Below are 20,240 nucleotides of genomic sequence, written 5' to 3'. Positions count from 1 at the left end.
AAATTTAACATTTCACATAACATTATCTAATAGGAAATTTATATCAAATTTCTCCCAAATACAACCTTTATATATTTTTAAAAATATATTTATTATTTTTTTTAATTTGAGAGAAATAGAGAAAGTGGCCATGAGTAGGGGAGGGACAGAGGGGAAGGGAGACAGAGAATCCCAAGCAGGCTCCACTCTGTCAGCGCAGAGCCTGACATGGAGCTCAATCTCAAGAACCATGAGACCATGACCTGAGTAGAAATGGAGAGCTGCGTGCCCAAATGACTGAGCCACCCAGGCACCTCAGTCCTTTATATGTTTTATTACAACAATGATTAAATCAAGATTCACGCAGGACATTCATTTTTAATGTATAAGTTGTTTATTTGATTTAGAAGTGTCCAAAACATTTTTGTATATCTTTTTTTTTTTAATTTTTTTTCAACGTTTTTTATTTTATTTTTGGGACAGAGAGAGACAGAGCATGAACAGGGGAGGGGCAGAGAGAGAGGGAGACACAGAATAGGAAACAGGCTCCAGGCTCCGAGCCATCAGCCCAGAGCCTGACGCGGGGCTCGAACTCACGGACCGCGAGATCGTGACCTGGCTGAAGTCGGACGCTTAACCGACTGCGCCACCCAGGCGCCCCCATTTTTGTATATCTAAGACAGTGATGACATTGACATTTTTAAAGGGTTTAATCCAGGTATTTTTATAACGTCCCACAGTCAGAATTTTATTGATTCCTAATAATCTGTTTCAAGTTAAATACTTCAGCAAGAATGCCATATAGGTGATGTTTGAACTTCATATTACTTTCCACCTAGAGATACACAATGTCGGTTTGTCCCATTTTGATGATGCTAAATTGGATCATTTGGTTTAGGTAGTGTGCACCAAAAAGGTAAGGTTAATTTTTGGTTTGTTTTTGATCCATAGGTAATAGTTGAGATCATGTGAATGTACTTGGTCCTTACAGCTTTCATCTATGGCTTAAGGATCTGTTGATGGTCCTTAACCTGGTTTCTTAACAGTATCCATTATACACTGGTAAATATGAAATGGCAATTCTCTAATTTCTTCACTTACTGTATTATTCTGAAAAGATGACTCTCTTTAAGAATCGCAATGGATTCTTAATTATTTTCTTGAGTGCTAAAAATCCATTACTATCATTATTATTTTGGATACTTTACTTGTATATATCTAGCCATTAGGAGCCTTTTAAACCCTGAACTTTTAACATGCCCTTGTCAGTTTTTAAGCATGTCTTGTCTTCTCCACAAGATATTACAGACTCACCTTGTCCTTTCCCTATTTAAGACCCAGTTGAAGTCATTTTTCCAAAGAGTCCTGGTTCCTTCTAGTGGGAAATTGTATTTAGGAAGACACGGGCACTAGTTATGACTATTGCTATTGTAGTAACTTTGCCTTTGAATTGTGAGGTTCTTCTGGTGAAATAACCTAGGATTTATATATATATACATATATTTTATATATATGTATATATATAACATATGTATATATTATATATACACATACACATACACACACAGTATGTATGAATATATAACATATGTATATACAATAGACATGTCTAATAAAACAGTTCAGAAAGCCTAGGATTATATATAGGGAGAGAACATATATTTAAGATTTCTACTTGTTACCTTTATATTTCTGCTTTTTATAATACTCAGTTTCTCCTTTCCTTACTTGGCTTCTACAATTTGGGTTGCCACATTTAAATGATAGCCTTTGGCACCACCTATTTCCTAGTTATGTTATTTTATATTTTTAAGAAAATATACTACTCACATACTATTTTTTGCCCTGGTTCCCATCTCAGTGCTAGTCTTAGATCTCCACCTGAATATATTTAATCCTTAGTAACAGTCCCTCTGCTGAAATTTCCCCTATTCTGTCTTGGTTGGATAAAGCTTATTCCTGTATTTTATAAGCTTCAAAAAAGCTTCAAGAATGTAGTATTCTCTGAATTATCATATACTAAATTTTTTTTCTTTAGTCTCAGATAAAGCCCAACTTTATATAAATTTACATGCGTTTAATTTTAGCCACATAGATGAGGGACATGATAGCAATTCATATGCATGGAGCATACACACAAGCACAGACTCACCTTGTCCTGAGAATTTGGTCCCTAGGTACAGATTGTGTATGTATTTTCATTTTATCCCCCACTCCAGGCATTCCCTGGTTTATGTGTATGCCTGCAAGGCAACATACAAGTACAGACCAGAAGACAAAAGAAATAACACTTCCTCCAGTTAAAGCTCAGTCAGAAGGCAATGGAAGCAGAGGAAAATATTTCAGATTCTCTTGCTTCAGACAGACATCTATCTCTGGGAGGCATGCTGAATACCCCTCAGGGAAGTGTGGTGAGCCAGGCTACCACTGCTCTTGGAATTATCTCAATAATGCACTCAGGCTTTAATTAACTCCTTAACTATTCTAACTATCCCTCCCTTTAACTTTCTGAAGTCACTTCTCAAATAATTTAAACTGCACTTAAGTGCTTATCTTGATTCTATTTTCAGGAAAACTCAAAATACAAGAGGTGGTACAAGAAATTATTCTAGAAAGTAACCTCTATGACAGGGTTCTAGAAATGCATTACTCATCAGTCATGTGAAAATAAGTACTGCCCTGTTTGTGGTGAAAACGCCTAGTGTGTTATTAAAGGTGAAAAGAGGTGAAAGATCTATACTCTGAAAACTGTAATACATTGATGAAAAAACTATAGATAATACAAACAAATGGAAAGATATTCCATGTTCATTGATTGGAAGACCAATACTGTTAAAATGTCCATACTACCCAAAGCAATCTACAGATTTAATGCAATCCCTATCAAAATACCAGCAACATTTTTCACAGAACTAGAAAAAATAATACTAACATTTGTATGGAACCACCAAAGATGTCAAATAGCCAAAGCAATCTTGAAAAAAGGAGAAAAAAACTGGAGGTATCACAATCTCATGTGTCAAGATATACTACAAAGCTATAGTAATCAAAACAGTCTAGTACTGGCACAAAATAGACACATCGATCAGTGGAACAGAATAGAGAGCCCAGAAATAAATCCACACCTACATGATCAATTAATCTATAACAAAGGAGTCAAAAATTTGCAATGGGAAAAAGTCTCTTCAACAAATGATGTTGGAAAAACTGGACAGCTTCATGCAAAATAATGAAACCGGGTCAATTTCTTACACTATACTCAAAAATAAATTCAAAATGGATTAAAGACCTAAATGTGAGACCTGAAACCATAAAAATCCTAGAAGAGAGCACAGGCAGTAACTTCTCTGACATTGGTAGTAGCAACATTTTTAAGATGTCTCCTAAGGCAACTGAAACAAAAGCAAAACAAACTATTGGGATTACATTAAATAAAGAGTTTTTACACATGGAAGGAAACCATTAACAAAACAAAAGGCAATCTACTGAATGGGAGAACATATTTCCAATGATATATCCAATAAGGGGTTAATATACAAAACATATGAAGAATTTACACAACTCAACATCAACAAATCAAATAATCCAATTTAAAAATGGCCAGAGGACATGAATAGACATTTTTTCCAAAGAAGACATACAGATGGTCAACAGACATGAAAAGATGCTCAACATCAGTAATCATCAGGAAAATGCAAATCAAAACCACAATGAGATACCAGATGTCAGAATAGCTAGAATCAAAGAGACAAGAAACAACAAGTATTGGCAAGGTGTGGAGAAAAAGGAATCCTTGTGCACTGCTAATGGGAAATGTAAATTCATCCAGCTATTATGGAAAACAGTATGGAAGTTTCTCAAAAAATTAAAAATAAAATCATCATATGATCCAGTAATTCCTCTACTGTGTATTTAACCAAGTAAATTAAAACACTAATTTGAACAGGAATATGCACCCCTATGTTTATTGCAACATTATTTACAATACCCAAAATATGGAAGCAACTCAAGTGTCTGTCCATAGATGAATGAATAAAGAATAAGTGGTATGCATATACAATGGAATATTGCTCAACCATAAAAAATAATGAAATCTTGCCATTTGCAACAACATGGACAGATGTACAAGCTATAATACTGAATGAAGTCAGTGAGACAGAGAAAGATAAATGCTATATTATTTAATTCATATGGGGAATTTAAAAAACAAAACAAATTGGCACAAAAAACAATAACAACAAAAACAGACTTTTAAATACAGACAACAAATTTATAGTTACCACAGGAGTGGTGGTTGGGAGGGTGAGTGAAATAGATGATAAGGAATAAGAGTACACTTACTGTGATGAACACTGAGTAATGTATCGAATTGTTGAATCATTATATTGTACACCCAGAGCTAATATCATGCTGTATGTTAATTACATTTCAATAAAAAAAGGGGGATCTTAAAGCCTCAAGGTAGCGAATATGTTAGAATCAGGTTTTTTGTTTGTTTGTTTCTTTGTTTTTCAGACCAAAGAATCCACCAGATACTAGGAGGTCTCAGAGGACACACTTTTTATTAAATCAATAATGAATGAATGAACGTGGCAGTATATTTGAGAAGCTCTGTGGTGGCTGTATCTTCTAACCCAGAATGAGATGATACCTTGTAGCTGATCTCTTTTGTTCAATGTGAGTCACAGAATTGTGGATAAGGAAAATGAAGTAACTTAAATTACTTAGTATGTCAGAGGCAAGGTGAATATAATTGCTACCACTGGAGCAAGGCTGAAATGGAAACCTAAGATCCATTAATAAGCATGGTACAAGATGAGTGGATAATCAACAAGATTAAGTTTAATTGAAGAACTAGCAAAAAACAAAAACTAGTAAATGGAAGTTCCATCTAGTTTCCGACTTTTGGTCAGTTCTGAGTCAGAGCACATGAATTAAAAGGGAGGTTGACTTCCCTTGAAAAAGAACCCTAAAACACCACCACAAGTATTCTCCCAAATGTCTTGTTGACATTTATTAAACTAACTGTATATACCAGGACAAAGAGAATACCCAAATCTTTTGAAGGTCTTTGCATACAATGTATGCAAAAGTGATTCCACTCCACCATATGAAACACTATGGTGGCCACCAAATTAGATTGGTGAAGTATGAGTAATAAATCACTATTGCCAAGATTTGCCTGACAGATAATCCAATGAATCTGTAGACCCATGAACCAGATCCAAGCAACCAGAGAGTCTTTACTCCCTCCCCTGTCCTTGGAATGTGTTCCACTTTCCTTCCCTGCTCCTAGAAGCTGCCCCAAGAGCATAGCATTTAGATCATGGTATGATGTCAAGACCCTCTAGAAAGTATATGTGACTGAATCCAGTTAAGGCCCTCACATAAACTTTTAAAATTTGGCAGGCACGTCAGAGACCAACTTGTCTTGTAACTGCCCAAGACAAGCTTTGTATAAGTTCCCTCGTTTATGAAACCTGCCAATCTGAACTTCTCTGCCTCTTTCTTCAGTTCCTCCTTGCCCTCTGCATAAAGGAGCTGGGTTCAGATTACACCCAGGAAAATCCCAGGGTTTCAAAGCAATGAAAGAGTGGTTCCTCATCTACCTAGGCCACCAATGGTAACAAAAAGAACAGTTTCCACATCTGTCATATTTTAGGTAGATTAAACCAACTTTGGACATCTCACCAAAATGGAAGAATAATGGAACATGTATATATTCACATCACTTATCTGGTTCATTGCCAGCATTCAATACATGGTTTGGATTCCAAATGAATAACTGAAAAATTGAATAATATCAAAAACACAAAATGAAATTATGAAAGAGATGCAACATTGTAAATATGTAAAGAAAAATAAAATTAACCAATGACTGTTTTTGGATTAGAAGCCGTCTGCTTTTTAGCATCTATTAAAATTTCATACTACAATGAAAGCAAGTAGAGCCCAAAAGAAGTTGTAACACACAGTATAAATTAAGAAATTTGTCTCCATGTTCAACATGGAGCCTTCTGTTCAACCAGAAACTATCATTCATTAAATAGTGAAGTACATCATGCTGCATGGGAAGGGTAGTGTTATTCATGAAGGATTCCCAAACCAAGTGAACTGTCATTTTACACATTACCTTGTTAGTAAGGAAGTCCATTTATATTATCTGCTTGACTAAATTAGGCCAGATGCTTAGAGAGTGAGTTTGGTACATATCCAGAATCATAAGATAATCATCCGAGCCCCAAACAAAGAATAACAACTGTTTGCCAAAGAGTAACATCTGGGGTGTCTCATAGCACAATCCCCATAACAGTGAAAATGGGTACAACGTCCAATTTTCATCTGTTATATGTGCTAATTCTGCAAATACATGTGGCCTCATTTGCTACTTCAAATAAAAGTACCAGAGCATCTGTTCAGGTAAATCCCATATCCAAGGACGTTAACTGTGCTCCTTAGAGCCAGATTTTATGCTGTTTAAATAAATATTATTTGTGCTTTAGAGAGTCTTTTATCAGCAGGATTTGAAAATTTTGCTTTGCCAAAAAATTCTTCATAAGAATTGTTTCCTGTAGAATTATCCAATACTGACAACAGAAGGCCTGTTCAAAGTAATATTCTGATTATCTTAAAATAAATAACTTTTTAAAACATTTTCCATATGAATAAAGACAATTTGGATAACTTCAACTCTTTTCCATATTTCCTAATTGCTTGTTCTTTTTATTCCTTCCTGAGGCTTCTTTAGCTCTCAGGTCCCTTCTTTCACTAAAACCATACCAACTCTTGACTCCTCTTTCCCAACAGACCATGTCAGAAACTATGTCTTAAGACTAACAAGATATATTGAAGCTATTCAATTAATACTTAAACATGATTTTATATTTGCTTGTTTTTATCATCATAAATCATCCATAGTACTGTGATTAAAACTATCCCTCCAATAGCTCAACTTCTCAATTATGGGGCCTCCTCACTACCCATGATCTCATCTCCACTGCTTTTCAACTACCATTCAATAGCTAGTATCCTAACTATATCACCTCCACCTTGGTTAAGGAGTTTCCTAGGATTCTTTGAAAAAAAATTTGGTTATAGCTCAGCTCATCATCTGTTTTGTCAGACCGAGCCCCAAATACTCCTCAAATTTGAGACGATTTTATAGCCATTTTTAAATGAAACACAGAATCACAAAAGCATAAATAGAGATAATTTACTGAGTACTTAATTTAAGCCAAGCTTTGTATAATAAGTGCAGAAATGCAGTGTTTGTATACAGTATTTTTGTTTTGTTTTTACTATTTTTTTTTACAGTGGGCAGTCAGAACAGAATACTGTTTTCTAAATTTACTTAGATCACATCCTTTCCTCCCCATTCACTTCAGTGTTATGTGATTCCTTTGTAATGCAGTTAAGATTCATTTGTCGCAGCCTAGTATTTTTATTGTGTGTTGTTGTTTGCACATACTAAAAATTACTTTGTGGTGTGTAGTTCTTTGGGCTTTGACCAATGGATACAATCCTTTATCACTACCATATTCACTTTGACAATTATTTCATCATAAAGACTGTGTCTTTATAAAAAATTCTACCCCCATTCATAAAGTTTCTCCAGTGTTGTGAAGACACGTTATCACTGTCTTTTTGCTTATATTATTTCTCATGAGAAATATCCCCTCATCTTCACCTTAGTTTCTCTGTACACAATGTCTTTTTTTTCTGTATGCCCTAAGATTTTTTTCATCACTGCTTTTGATTATGACATGAGTTGGTAGAGTTTTCTTCCTATTTCTTGTGCTTGGGGTTTATTGAGGTTCTTGGATATACGGGTTTATAATTTCCATCATGTTTGTGAAATCACTGGCCATTATTTATTCAGTTTTGTTCTGTCCTTCCTATCCCTCCCCACTGAAAGTCTACAATCGCGTGTATAGCAGTCTACTTGAGACCGTCCTACAAAGTAACTTCGAATTTTTTTTTCCATCTGCACTTTATTTTGAATACTTTCTATTGATATATCCTCATGATCATTAAAATATCTTCCGTATCTCTAATTTTTAATTGTAGTTTTGGTAACTGTTTTTAATAACTTTTTCTGGTAAGTCAAACATCTGTATCACTCCTGATTCTTGATTGATTGATTTTTCTCCTCATTTTGGATTGTCTTTTCCTGCCTCTTTGCATTCCTGGTAATCATTGAAGGGCTCCTAACATTGTAGATTTTATTTTGTTACACACTGGATAATTTTTTAGTCCTAAAATCCTTCTTGAGCTCTGCTCTGAGATGCAATTAAGTTACTTGGAAATGGTTTGTTCTTTCATGTCATGCTTTTATGATTTGCCATGTGGGTCTCAGCAGTGCTCACTCTACAGCTTATTATAACCCACATCTGGTGCAAGACCTTCTCTCAAACTCTTCAATATTCCATGATTTAATGATATTTACCAGTTTAGCTGGTAGAAAAGGACACTGTCCGTAGCTTTGTTTGAACATCAGGTACTGTTCTCCTACTTTTTTAATTATTATTATTAGATAGTTATTTTCCTGACCTCAGGGATTTTCCTCACATGTATGTGCTAAATACTTGTTGAATACTTCAAGAGAACTCTATGCAGGTTTCCTGGATTGTCTCTCCATGGTGCTCTCTCCTCTCTGTTACTCTATCCTATAAACACTGGTATCCTTGATCTCTCCAGACTCCCAGCTCTATCTCCTCAACCTAAGGAATATGCTGGGCTTCACCTCGGTTTCCAGTCCTTGAGCTGTGGTCAGGAAAATTCCTTCAATTAAGTGAGCTGGGCAATGATAGGAATTACCTTATTTGTTTTCCATTTCCCTTTTCTTCATTGCTTAATGGCCAATGTTTTAAAAACAGATATTTATTTTTTTCTCTTTTTTTTTTTTTTTTTTTGCTGTTTTTTTGTTGCCGCTGTCGTTTTAGGCAGGGTAAATCCAGTTCTTCATATTCCATCTTGGTCAGAAGAGAAATTTTCTGGTGATACATGAGACAGAAGACAAAAAAAAGGAATCCATTTTTGCCTATAGGCAAGCTATTCTTGAATTTAATTTAATCTCTTACTATTCAGGTTATTCTGAATCTCTTGAGGTAAAATTCTAAGCCTTCTGCTATTTTTCTTGCATTAACGGATACAAGAGGCCATGGCTGTCACAAGAGGTTGGCCTCTTGAAGGAAGGAAGATCTTCTGATGCATAAACCATATCCCCAGATAATCACAGACTTACTGGCTAACCCTAAAGGACTAAAAAGAGAAAAAGTGTGGAATATTATTTCCACTTTCATCATATTTTTCATATGGAGGGCCTTCCATCAGTATAGAACTCCTTGCCATTCTCTCCAGTTCTGTCTTCTCCTCAAGGCTCAAAGGGTCGTTATTTCATTGAAAAGTTTACGTGCTGGGATTCAAAATTCTTTTCTCCCATTCTTTTCCTATCTAGCTTATCTTTGGAGCACACCCATACCCTTGAATCCCCAATGATGTAAACTTTAGAGGACATCTCTCTGTCTTATATTTTTCCTGAGTGTTCATTGCATGATTTATTATGCTAATCCCATGAGCAAATCTCCTTAAAGGAAAACCAACCAAACAACAAACCAAATTTTCCACTTAATTCTCTACCTATATGTTGCCTTATTTCACTTGATCTTCTTCCTCAATGCACTTTAAAATTTTATTTAAATAGAGAAGCAATGTTCTGCACAGAAAGGCCTGTGAACAGGAAAATAGGGTGAAAAAAAATTGGGAAAGGAACAGCTAAGTCTTTTTAAAACCATTTGCTTCCCTAGTGTCTATTGGTAGAGAATTTCAAAATCTTCTGAGCCACTGGGACATAGTGACAAGAGGCAGTAGTTGGTAATAGGGAATTGACCAAATTTTAGAATAGAGTCACATTTTAAAAAATTGATTTTAATGCCCATTCTGAGATTTCTCCTCATTTCAAGAGCCTGGAGATGCTCAATGAGTATAGTAATTTTGTATAACAGGCAATAAGGAATTCCTACATCTATTCATGGATATCAAGAGAGCATTCAAAAATCTGAGTTAGGGAATACAGATGCAGACAATGTTTGGAAATACAAATAGGGATGGAGAGAAATAAGAGAGCAGTTTCCAAGACACCATGCTCATATTGAGAGATAAAAATTCAGTTGCCAGCAAGAATAAGGAAGAACACTGTGACCCTGGTGTTAACCAGACTTTTCATTTGCTCTCTCACTTCTCTTAGCCTCTCTGGCAATTAGAGCAGGGTCATGTAGCTAGTTATGGCCAGTGACACATGAGCAAAAGTGATTTGACACTTCCTAGCTAAGTAAGGTATTGAAAACCCTGTGCATGGTTCTCCGGGTTTATTTTTTTATGTCTACATGCCAGAGAAGGCTACTTACTCCATAGTCACCTGTCTATAAGGTGGTAGTGCTACTAACATCCTAGGGATCTGAGTGTTCTGAGGACCTACGCACCACCTCACCCATGTGGAACCTGCAGTGTGGTAGCACAAACTTTGATAGTATTGAGCCACTGATCTTTTTGTTTTTTTTCCCCACAGCATAAATTAGTCTATATTGACTAATACAGGCACCAAACCTGGAAGGACAGAGGGTGCCAAACAGATGACAAGCAAGAGGTACACATTGGAAAGAAGATGATGATAAAGGTAACAAAACTTGTGTTTAAGGACAAGGTTGAACTTAACATTTGCATCCCAGAATTCTAGATGCAAGCTTTAATATATTTCCTGTCTACATTTATATCATTTTAAGCAAATAATTAAATTAAGGTTCAAGGGACCTAAACTATGAGGGTAGGAATATATGTATCCCAACTGAGTTTTCAGCAGAAGCTGATCGAGAAGAATATTGCACTACAATAACAATATATTAAACATCAGATATACATAAGCATAGGGAATATAGTCAATAATGTAATAATGTATGGCAACAGATGGTAGGTACACTTATTGTGGAGAATTTCATGATGTATAGAATTGTCAAATCATTATGTTGTACATGCTAAACCAATATACCACTGTATGTCAACTATATTTCAATAAAAAATCTAAACATGTTTTTAGAATGCTTGGTAAAAAAGTGAGGATCCATTTTTGTGATGAATTTTTGAATAAAGTTGACTTTACTGAAATGTTAATGTGCATACCCTTCTTAAGATTAAATTAAGATTAAATATTACTTCTGCTAACTGAACAATATCGGTTAGCTCACTTAAGCTAAACTAAACAATTCATGTCCATTTTCTTCTTGCAAGACGACCTGTGATGCTTCCAGCCCCAGCTGTCCCAAAAAACCCAGGGCGTAGCACTATTGTTATTCACTTTTTCTTAACCTGTAGTATCATAGGATACTAACCTTGCCTGTTTTCATTTCTCTTTGAGGAAAAAAATATGGGTTGAGTACTGGAATCTTAATGAGCTCAAATCTTTTGATTAAAAGTAGCTTACAAGTTACATTTTTATAACCTTTAAGCAATATTTAAAGTTCTCTTTCAGATTTGTTAATTATTAAATTAACCATTAATCTGAAGAAAATAATGTATGGATAAATAGAACTCTTTGTAATAATGAATCTCACAAAGTAGGCAGTGAGAAGACATTAAGCCTCTTAATTGCCTTAAAGAATATAGTTGTTACTACATAGGAGAGTTAACTACCCCAGGATTAAAATGGTTAAAAGAAATAAAGCTTTCTGAATATATGTTTCCTATCACTGTAAATACACAGTGATACACAAGGGAAAATGAAGATTCAAATGTTTGATCTTCTCCGTCCCCATCTGCACCTGCTATTCTCATCCTTTCCTAACTTCTACTTAAATAGTTATCTAAAAGAACCTTACTTGAGTACAGGAAACTAGTTGACACCATAGCATCTGACTTTCACTTTCTTTCTTCCAACTCTGGTTCACTGACATGAAATCGGTTTTCTGTTAGTAACAAAGGAGTACTATTTGAGATACAGCTGCGGTAGACCTATAGGCTGAGATGTGTCCCCAGGACCAGAGGCACAGGCCAAGGACACCATTGTCAATGCCAGGATCATGCTTTCCACTGCCATTATGACCAGTATAACTGACAACACTACTAAACACACACCTGCATACTAATTGCTTTTTTTAATATCATGTGCAGTTGTGGATAAGAACTTTAGTTCATTCCATAAATGTTTTAACGTGTTTCTGCATTCCTATTGTGAAATCCTTGCTATAGCACACAATTATGGGCTTCTTGAATAAAGAGAACAAATAATTTAAATGATAGGTACTAATAAGGTTGGATCCAAATTCTGTTTCCTGCCAGTCTGCCTTGATCCCAGGTTATACACCTCAACTCTTTCTTCCCTTGTAATCAGTTCTTTTCCAGAGAGTCACTATTTCCTTCCTACACATAGAACTGTATAAATCTACATTATTAGCCTACATAATGTATCAGACTTCCCTCTGGTTTTAATGACCACAGTTTAGGAACAAATTCAGTAAAAGTTTCCATATAACCTAAAATTTGTGTATATTAAACAAAAATGTTATATCTTACAGCTTGTATTTTTTCACTGTTTAAAATTTTAAATACAAATAAAATCTCTAAGTGATTGTATTGAGTGATAGAACTGGCATATCAGTTTCTTTCTCTGTCTTAAAAGTTATTTTTTTAATTCCAAAACTACTAATTAAAGTCAGTGAAATGTAGCAGTACAGGAGTTGGAGATATAAAATGTATTAGAATCAAACTGGAACAATTCCAAATGTGCTCTGGAAATGAATGCAGAGAGCTGAATCTGTGCATGCCAACGACTGAATATATGTATAACTATGAATTCTCCATATTACTTTTAACATAGGATACAATGTTTCTTAGTGAAAATAAGTATGAAAAAATAGAATAAAGTATAAGACCATAATAAAGTGATAATAAATTAACTGATAATTTAACAAGCTACTTTGATATTGTATATATGCCACTAAAATTCAATAGTAACTATAGGCAATTGTCTTTATAATTTGAATAAAAATTATTTTTTTCAGGGAGAAGTATCTTCTCATGGATGTTATTTAGAATCTCCAGTTCATGGTCGTAAGATAAAGCAAAGTGACTTATAGATGATTTGACTATTTAAAAATTCTCCACAGACAAGGGACCACCTCTTTGCACAAGGATATGCTACTTTGACTGCTTTGTTCTTGGCATAAAACTGACTTTTATGAGGTAAGAAAAAAGAATGCAATGCTGCTGTTGGCTGTACAACAATGAAACTTCTGAAAACAGCATAGATGCCAATGAAATCATAAATGTGTTTATATTGAAACTCAACTGAAGTGCATATAAGCACCAACAGTTTGAATTCTGAAGCTCCATAGATTGCATTTTTCTGCCAATTTGTAGTAATATAACTAGGAAAATTGGACAATTGAATTATCCATGCAGGAATGCCTCATATGATTTTGCTGACTATAGACTTTAGAAGGATGTCCAGCTGATGGCCCATGAGGGATGAAATCTAGCCCAAATTCTGTTTGGCAAGCTATGAGCTCATGCATATGACTGCATCTGCCCAGAGAAAGTAGCACATTTTATTAATTAGCATAAAGACATCTGTTTTCTTTTTTTTTTTCAACGTTTTTTATTCATTTTTGGGACAGAGAGAGACAGAGCATGAACGGGGGAGGGGCAGAGAGAGAGGGAGACACAGAATCGGAAACAGGCTCCAGGCTCCGAGCCATCAGCCCAGAGCCTGACGCGGGGCTCAAACTCACGGACCGCGAGATCGTGACCTGGCTGAAGTCGGACGCTTAACCGACTGCGCCATCCTGGCGCCCCAAGACATCTGTTTTCTTAAGGTGTATCCCATGGTGTTCCATTTACCCAGAGGGAGTACCATTTTCTGCTTTGTACAAGCATTCCCTTTATTGAATATTTGTAACTAAGAGAGTTAACTTCCACTTTTCTCCAGAACAATTTCTTAAAAAGTCTAGTATTTTATTAAGATTTTATTTAAACATTTTTGTTCCTATATAAATCATATACATATATAGATAAAGAATCAAATAATACAGAAGGTCTTTTCCCGATCCCTACAATTCTAGAGAATTTAAATCATGGTGTTTTTTTTGACACTTCTAATAAGTAACATGATATCAATAATTTTTTTTCATATTTGTTACTCACTATAAAATAGAAATGACTTCCTAACACATTACTATTTGGATATTTTTGTACATTTCTTTTGCTGCCTCTTGAGTATCTGACCTTCTTCTCCCTATTAAGTGAGAGACATCTAGCCAACATAGAGAAGATGAGAATTTGTTGCAGAAAAAATAACAAAAAGAAAAAATAAAGTAAAAATCAGCTTCCTTTCTGCCAAAAGGATTATCTAAAAAGACTTTAATCTTGGGAGCCATGCAATTGTCCTTAAAAATATTCTAAATTTATGTAACCTCTTTCTTTTTTTAAAAGAAGTATTTATTTATTTTGAGAGAGAAGGTGCAAGCAGGAGAGAGGCAGAGAGAATGGGAAAGAGAATCCCAAGCAGGCTCCACACTGCCATCTTGGAGCCTAATGTAGGGCTCGAACTCAGAGACCTGAGCCAAAAATCAAGAGTCTGATGCTTAACTGACTGAGCCACCCAGGCACCCTTATTTAACCTTTCTTGTCCTACCTTTGCTTTAACATGACAACATAAAGTTCTCCAAATGCATATAAAAAATATGCCTGTTTATCATAAGGGCTCAACAGTAATGGTGAAGGCAGAAAAAAAACGGAACAAATGACATTTGGGAAATCTCCCCTTTGGATTCTGGGAATTAAAGGAAGGGGACATTGAGGAGTTGGCAAGACAGCAAGGCTGTCAAACAACTATGCTTCCTGGGAAGGAGTTACATTAGAAATATAGAGATACTTAGGACAGAATGGACTTTTTGCCTTGGTTCCTTAGTAAGGAGAATGGTCTCCCAAAGATGTCCCTACCCTAATCCCTGGAATCTGCAAAAATGTTACCTTACAAGGTAAAAGGGACTTTGTAGATGTGACTAAATTTTGAGATGGGGAGGTTATCCTGGATTATCTTTGTAAATCCAATGCAATGATAAAGGGTCCTTACAAGTGGAGGCAGAAAGAAGAGAGCAAGAAATGTGAAAATGTTATTCTGTTGGTTTTGAAGATGGATTAAGGATCCAAGAGCTAAATAATGCAGAGAATGCAAAAAAGATAACAAAATAGATTCTCCTTAGAGCCTCCAGAACAAATCTAAACCAGCTGACACCCTGATTTTAGTGAACTGGAACATATTTCAGACATCTGACCGCTAGAATTTTAAGATAATAACTGTGTTGTTTTAAACCACTAAGTACACAGCAATTTGTTACAGCAGCAACAGGATACCAACACAGATCTCTCCAGAACCCTGGCAAGTGACTGCAGGCCACTCTCCCACCATACTACCTTAACATTGCACAATCTTGTTTAGGCAGATGGAGTCTGAAGTTTGGCTTTCCAAGCCCCCTGCTAAATAGGGGCAGGTAATGAACCTGCCATAAGGACTCCAGAATCAAATAATCCACATGACAGCCTAGGCAGAGTATGCCAAGTTAGCTGGAAGCTTACATGATATAGCTGTGTTTCAGAGCTTCAGCCAGAGGGACCCAAACTGAGGTCATATCAACCAAGAAGAACTCTGAACAAAGCTGACTCTACATTGAATCAGCCATGGAATCCTGCCAATGGCAGAACAACCATCAGAAGCTAGGTGGAGGCTCAGGAATAAAAACAATAGTTTTTGTTTAAAAAAAAAGGTTTTATAAAACTATAATAAAAGCAATAGTTTAAGAAGACATTAAGATACATATTTTTCTGGGCATAGGAGTTGTGATGCAGATGTTGATGACAGAAGACAGGACTTAGATTGAATTCTCTCTCTCTCTACTACTACCTCCCCTAATAGTTATACTGATACCCATATTCCTTCTTCTAATTACCTCTACTAGTTCAAGTAAGTTCAAACATTTCTTTGTTCTATAAACCACAAACGCTATCTTTTGACTCTACAGTATTAGATAAGAACATTAGCATATTCCTCATTTCCTGCACTTCTCACATTTTCTTCATCTCCTGTATTGTCACCAATACTTTTACTTTCATATCTTCTTCTACTAAACACGGTTTTCTGAGACTGATTGTAAAAGATTAAAACTAATAACATTATATAGATAATTTTGACCCCATAAATAAGATTTTTTAAGGTAGTGTCAAGTTAAAATATAAACATACTGCGTTTGAGTGTGACCCTAATTCTAAACTCCCATATTATTCAACAGAGAATATGCATTGCATCAAGTTCAAGTGAATTTCCATTTTCACCATCTATTAATTATCTTTATCATAAGTCTGGGCTGTTCTAAATTCTCATCCTGCAATTACATTTTAAAAGCTGCTGTTTATATATGGTTTTAGATCTTCTCTTATTGTGTTCTAGGTTGGATCCAAAGACTGTTCTTGGTTTAGTGTCTTATTTTGCTGGGAATAAATCCTCCAGTCAAATCCTAAGTAAAGGTGCCTATAAGGTAAACTTAGTGAATATTACATGACTGAAAGTGCCTTTATTCTTCCTTTACATTTGTTTTATTTTGGACTTGTAGGTAGAAAATTGTTTTCTTACTGATAGTTAAAGGCATCAATCCCTGTTCTCTAATGTCCAGAGCTATTGATGACACATCTGATGCTATTCTTACTCCAGTCCATTTGTGTTTAGTTTTTATTTGTTCATGATTTAGTTTACTTATTTTTAGTACTTTAAATTTCATTATAGACCCCTTCAGGTGTTCTCTTTAATGTCTGTTTAATTTTAATATCACAAGATGCACATTCATTACACAAGGCTCTGAGTTCACTATTGATTTGAAGACACTTCTTTCAGATCCAGGCATTTCTCTTTTTGTAATGTCTTCAACAATTCTATTTTCTCAAGTTTTCCTGTACTCTTTTTTAGAATTTCAATTACTCTGATATTTCACCTCCTGGACTGATTCCTTGAATCTCTTCCCTTTCTTCTTTTATGTTTCATCCATTAAAAAAAAAAAAAAAAAACTTTTCATGGGTTTTCTCACCTTCATGCTCCAATGTTTCTATTGGTTTATTAACCAATATAAAATATAATCACAATGTAAAATACATCAAAATAAGAAATAATTCATAAATCATAAGGGTACATGTTAATTGATTTTCACAAAATAAATACACCTGGAAACTATCACTCTGGCCAGTGACTAGAATATATTTCCCAACCCAGAAGTCTTGATTGTGCCCCCTTCTAATCACTAACTACTCTTATGTAAATGATATTATAATTTTTAACCTCAAATATTACTTAGATCTGGTTCAGGAATTAATAAATTTGTGTCATATATTCTTTTCTATATGGTTTATTTTACTTAACATAATGTTTGTGAAATTAAACTGTTTTTAAGTGTAGCTGTAGTTTATTAATTTTCTGATAATAAACTACTTTGCTGAATACTGTGATCAGTGCATGCTTGTGAAGAAAGTACCTGAGGCCAAGAAAAGAGCCATCGAAAACACTCCTGGGGAAATATTTGCAAACAGGGCTATGAACAGTCCCTGTTCTTGATGTATACCATGGGACAGCCAAATTTCACGTCAACAGCATCAGAAAGTTAAAATGACCTATTTTTATAAAATATTAAATTAGAGCAAATATATTTAAAAGAAATAGGTTTCAATGAAGACAAATAATTATCAAATAAACCACATTTGTAGACAAAAAGTCAAAATTCTCTTAACAGAAAACATCTGCTAGAATATGGGAAACAACAATTTTCTTAAACCACCTTGTAGAAAGCAAATTGGGATCTCCACTTTGAATAATAACTTGACATCATCTAATAGATTTGAAATAGCAAAAGGCTGAGTAATACTGCTCTTAGGTATAAATCTGAAAGGAACCTGGGGTCCTTTAAGATGATATGTCCTCATGACAACACAAATACGATTGAGGTCAATGCAGAATTGTTTATAATAGAGAAAAATGAGAAAAAGTCAAAGGTTTACATTAGAAAAATCAATTAATAAATTATTATTGAGTTAAACAACAAAATAATATATAGAAGTTAGATGTATATTTATCAACTTGGATGGATCTTAAAAATATTCTGCTAAATAAAATATAGAAAAAATTTCCTTTCTGTCCGTGGGCATCACCGAGTAAGCTTCATGAAAGTCTCCCCTCCCACCGCCATCATGTCTAAGTCAGAGTCTCCCAAAGAGCCTGAACAGCTGCAGAAGTTTTAATCGGAGGTTTGAGCTTTGAAACAATTGATGAGAGTCTGAGGAGCCATTTTGAGCAGTGGGGAAGACTTACGGACTGTGTGGTAATGAGAGATCCAAACACCAAGCTCTCCAGAGGCTTTGGGTTTGTCACCTATGCCACTGTGGAAGAGGTGGATGCAGCCATGAATGCAAGGCCACACAAGGTGGATGGAAGAGTTCTAGAACCAAAGAGGGCTGTCTTGAAAGAAGATTCTCAAAGACCTGGTGTGAAACTGTGAAAAAGATTTTTGTCGGTGGCATTAAAGAAGACACTGAAGAAAAAAAAAAGACACTGAAGAACAGCATCTAAGAGATTATTTTGAACAGTATGGGAAAATTGAAGTGATTGAAATCATGACTGACCAAGGAAGTGGCAAAAAGAGAGGCTTTGCCTTTGTAACATTTGATGACCATGACTCTGTAGACAAGATTGCCATTCAGAAATATCGTACTGTGAATGGCCACAACTGTGAAGTAAGGAAAGCTTTACCTAAACAAAAGATGGCTAGTGCTTCTTCCAGCCAAAGAGGTTGAAGTGGTTCTGGGAACTTCAGTGGCAGTCATGGAGGTGGTTTTGGTGGGAATGACAACTTTGGCCATGGAGGAAACTTCAGTGGGTGAGGTGACTTTGGTGGCAGTAAAGGTGGTAGTGAATATGATGGCAGTGGGGATGGCTATAACGGATTTGGTAATGATGGAAGCAACTCTGGAGGTGGTAGAAGCTATAATTATTTTGGCAGTTACAACAATCAATCTTCAAACTCTGGACCTATGAAAGGAGGAAGTTTTGGAGGCAGAAGCTCTGGCCCCTGTGGTGGTAGAGGCCAATACTTTGCCCAACCAGAAACCAAGGTGGCTATGGTGGTTCCAGCAGCAGCAATAGCTATGGCAGTGGCAGAAGGTTTTAATTACTGCCAGGAAACAAAGCTTAGCAAGAGAGGAGAGCCAGAGAAGTGACAGGGAAGCTATAGGTTACAACAGATTTGTGAATTCAGCCAAGCACAGTGGTGACAGGGCCTAGATGCTACAAAGCAGACATGTTTTAGACAATACTCATGTGTACAGGCAAAAAACTCAAGGACTGTATTTGTGACTACTTGTATAATGAGTTATTTTAGTTTCTGTTCTGTGGAAAGTGTAAAGCATTCCAACAAAGAGTTTTAATGTAGATTTTTTTTTGGCACCCATGCTGTTGATTGCTAAATGTAATAGATCATGACGCTGAATAAATGTGTCTTTAAAAAAAAAAAAACAAGAAATTTCATACAATTCACGGTACAATGGCTTTTAAGTAAATGAAATAAACACACACAGCTATTATATTTTCATGGACTCGTTTATATGAAGTTAAATTTAGAAAGGACTGAAAAAATATAGCAAATATATAATAGCAATTTCCCGTTCAGAAAAAGGTAAGTGAATTCTTGGGGAGGGAGGGCAGGTAAAAATTAGCTCCTCGACTTTACCTGTGATGTTTCATTTCTTTCACATAAAAAAAATTAAAGAAATAATTATAAAGAAAACTGGAAAAAAAAAACTGGAAAACTGTTACTGTTTGTTAATCATGTTTGAGTACATAAATTTATTTCAGACTCATCTATTTATTTGTAGCTTATCTATTACCAAAATTCTAGAACTTAAAAATTTTTTTAATTAAAAATTAATGATGTTAAAAGTCCTTTGGATTTTATTATCTATTTCATTATTTATATTTTTAATCATTCCAACCACATAGACCCAACCTTAAAATGTAAGAATGAGACATTTGTTTGAATTATGAAGTAATCATGCAAAGGTAAATAACTTTTAAATGATATTGCAATGAATCACTTAATAATACTGAAAGTCACCCCTTCAAAGCTTAATTAGCAGCAAGGGCACTGAGAATTTTTGTCTACTCTTGTTGAAATTATTGA

At 35.1% G+C, this 20,240-nt stretch overlaps 1 pseudogene; it reads left to right on the top strand.

The window, feature by feature from the left end:
* Window positions 1–18,255: 18,255 nt before the first annotated feature.
* Window positions 18,256–19,298, top strand: LOC124508227 (heterogeneous nuclear ribonucleoprotein A1-like; annotated as a pseudogene).
* The last annotated feature ends 942 nt before the right edge of the window (window positions 19,299–20,240 follow it).

This window comes from Lynx rufus, unplaced genomic scaffold (assembly GCF_022079265.1).
Source record: "Lynx rufus isolate CCGP_SWC_20201006 ecotype Redwood Valley unplaced genomic scaffold, mLynRuf1.p SCAF_13, whole genome shotgun sequence".
NCBI classification, from domain to species: Eukaryota; Metazoa; Chordata; class Mammalia; order Carnivora; family Felidae; genus Lynx; species Lynx rufus.
The sequence above is the reverse complement of the archived record's forward strand: the minus strand, read 5'-3'. Positions and strand labels throughout refer to the sequence as shown.